We start from the raw sequence: 3,687 nt of genomic DNA, 5'->3' as shown, positions 1-3,687 counted from the left end.
TATAAAGGAACATAGATAAAAAGTGGGGTACCTTGACCAAGTGTTGAAAGTCCACTTTAAAAAAAAAATTCACTGGAACTTTTAATCTGTGCTTTCTTTATCTAGTAGTCATATTCATCAGCTAAAACGTTTCTTGAAAATATTTCTTAAAATTATAGGTTTCACATGTATGATTTATTCTCTGGGTAGGTGTCTTTTCCCTTTCTTGGACAAAGCTCTTACTGACGCTAATCTATTTGTATTCTAAGAGAACATGCTGGCTTTCCCCTCCTTGTGATTTAATGCTCTGTCCTTCAGATAACAGGGAAGCCAGTGCACTCGCACAGTGTTCCAACTTGCTGTGAACACATTCTTTGCTCTGTCTTAAAAATAGACTATGTTCAAATCATTTTACTTAGAAAGTAAAAAAAAAAAAAAATATTGAGTTAGTATTGAAAGAAAAAAGTCTTGTTAAAGTTTATTTTTGCTTTTGAGTTTATGCAAGGTTATGATTTAAAATCCAGCATCTCACAAGATCACAGCTTGGAGTCTGTTTAAGGCAATGAAGATCACCAACATGGTGTTTCCAAATTGGCACGGGGCAACTGATACCACTAACAATTTTATAGGTGCTGAACTAAAATTTGGAATTTCTATTAGATTATAGATTTATCTATTTTATGTAAATGAGCTTTTTAAGTTTGACTAGTTGCAGATGCCAGCGTCACAGGAAAAATAAAGACTTGCCAAAAATTGTACTTCATAGTTCATAGAAGTACAATTTTTTTCTTTAGAAGTACAATTTAGACTCTATAAAAATGAATTTTCTTAAAATTTATGAAAAAAGAAAAGCTGTAACCAGCCCCAGTGTATTAGGGGAAATCTAGTCTCAAGATTAAGAATATGGGCTCTGGAATCTAAATGCTTGAGCTCAAATCCTAGTCCTGAAATATAAGTTGTATGAATTCATTACCTCATTGCATTTCATTTTCATCGTCTCTGATGTGAAGATAAAGGCAGTATCTATTACACAATGAATGGATGAGTTGAGAAGTGGAATAATCAGACCAGAACCCATAGCTAAATACGTGTTCAACAAACATTAGTTTTTATGGGTTTCTTTGGACTTCTTGTAAAGGTGTTCAGTGAAAACCCATTCAAGATCTAAAAACAGAAACAGTTACATAGAAGAGATGCTTCTAGAAGGTGGTGTAGACATGTAAAAAGAAGAGAAACAAATTCAGTTTAAGAAATTACTGTAAATTATGAAAGAAATATGCATAAGGCTCTATGTAAGCTTAGAAAACCATAATGTCTCGACCACGAGTTTAGGGAATTTGCAGCCATCACATTGCTCCACAGACCAAGAATAAGACCAAGATTGCTGGGCTAGCTTTGGAGGCGGGCTCATCTGGGCTCAAATTCTAACTCTGCCGCTTACCTCGTGGGTTTGTGCAAGTTACTTAAAGTATCTAACTAAGCCCAATTTCCTTCTCTGCAAAATGGGAATAATAGTATACATAGTAATTAATCAATAAATAACGCAATTCACTCTTTTTACTATATCGAAGGCAGAGGGACCATGAGTAAAGGCATAGGTGGGTACAACACAGCAGAAATAGCTTGAAGAAAAGCCAGATTTTTCTAGTTATATTTTCCCCACTTATCAAGAATTAATTCATTCCACATGCATTTATTTAATTGCTCCTACATGCCAAGGACTTGACTAATTATTTCCATAGATGATCTCATTTGATAGTTCACATTCTCCATGTGAGGTTAAGATTGAGATCTTCATTTTAAAAATGAAATCACTTAGACCCAGAGAAGTTAATGACTAGGAGAATGAGGTATGGATAATGAATGGTATTGCTGGAATTTGAATTTAGATCTGTGCAATTCCAAAGCCCATGCTTTATTGTAGAACATTTTTCTTCATTTGCTAGATGTAGCAAATGACCCACTGAGGGAAACCCCTGAAGATGTCAGAGTGAGTATCTTTCTTTCCTCCCTTAAAGTACTAGCTAAATCCTATAGTATTCATACTCTATTTATTATTCCTTTCTTCTTGTTGTCTTCCTAAATATCAAAACCACTATATATGATTTATAAGAACTAGATACAATGATGATTATTATATAGGAGATGCTTTATAAATCTTCCTTGATTCAGTAAAAGTCTTGAGAAATAGTAGTCAGAATAGTAAGTGCTATAAAGCAAAATAGGAACTGTTTCAAATACTCATGTAAATATTGTGCATGTACTTCATTCACACGTGTATTTATTCATGTAAGATTTATTGAGCACTTACTATATGTTAGGCATTATTCTAAGCACTGTGAATACATGAGTGACTAACATAGACATCCTGGGCCCCCAGGGTGAGGAATCAGATAATAAATCGGACAAATAAATAAATTACATAGGATGTTAGAAGGTGATAAAGTTATCAAGAAACATGAAGAGGGCTGCGGTGAGGTTTTGATATTGGCTAGGTGTTGGAGAAGAGCTCCCTGGGAAGGGCCTGGAGGGAGGTGAGGGAGTGAGTTACCCCCATAGGCTAGGGAACAGAGGCAGAGTGAGGAGCCAGGACAAAGGCCCGGAGGCAGGAGAAAATTGATTAGTTCATTTAGAAAAATGTGCTCATTGTAGTGAAATCTTAAGTTAGAAGGACGTTTTGAGTAATTTGGCCACTGGAAATAGTTAATCCAGATCCCTCATGAAAACCCAGAGGAACTTGGAGGGAAGTACAATATAAAAGGTGGCTTGGAGGCTGGAGCAGGGACTTGTCAGTGACTTTAATTCTCTAGGCTAGGTGGAAAATACAGATCTGTTGCCTGCAGTTTAACTTGTTTAACATTGATTTGGATTGTGAGCATTTGAAAGCTAGTGCTGTTCCTAACCTGCTCTATGAACCTCAAAAATGTAAGACACCCCTTACTGTGACAACCTCACAAATATTTGTGTTCTGAGTCACCAACCACGTTTTCAAATTATCCTTCTCAGTGAGTGATGATGTCACCCACGGGAGCCTCTGAAGTTGGCCTTTGGCTCAGGGCTTCTTCTCATGGCACCAACCTGATTTCTAATCCCTTTCATCTGCAAGTCTCTGAGCCTTTGACCATGCCAGTTTCTCCCCCTTCAAAGTCTCTGCCTTAACTTATTCTTTTATTCATAATCCTACCATTCAAGTTTTTGATATCAGAACGCTTCTTATACCCACAACCATGTGTGACTTCTCCTTCTTTTGAACTGGGGCAGCCCCTGATGTCTTTCATATTGCTCCCATCACTTAATTTATGGTTATTTGTGCATTTCTTGCAAACTTCCTAAATTTAAGTTTTCAGAATGCTAAGTCTATATTTATTTGTCTTTGAGTCTCTTATTTTCTTGTACATAGATGATGATCAACCATTATTTGTTGAATTTAGTTGAAATCCTTGTGAATTGTTGTATGTTATAAGTTGCATCAATGTTGATGTTATTATAAATATTTAATAGAAGTTTTTCTCATCATTTATAATAATATTTTATCCCACACACTTGAAATAAAAAATCCCTCCAGATTAATTTTAACCTCCTTAAGTACTGGGTTATAGCAAATAGTATAGACTTGACTAAATAAAGCAAAAGCAATTTGAACACCAGGGTATTGACGTTCATATTTTGGTTCTATAGTATTTTCTTTGGATGTATTGTCCATACTTT

This window comes from Propithecus coquereli, unplaced genomic scaffold, assembly GCF_000956105.1.
Source record: "Propithecus coquereli isolate 6110/MARCELLA unplaced genomic scaffold, Pcoq_1.0 Scaffold8, whole genome shotgun sequence".
NCBI classification, from domain to species: domain Eukaryota; kingdom Metazoa; phylum Chordata; class Mammalia; order Primates; family Indriidae; genus Propithecus; species Propithecus coquereli.
This window is presented reverse-complemented; position numbering follows the sequence as displayed.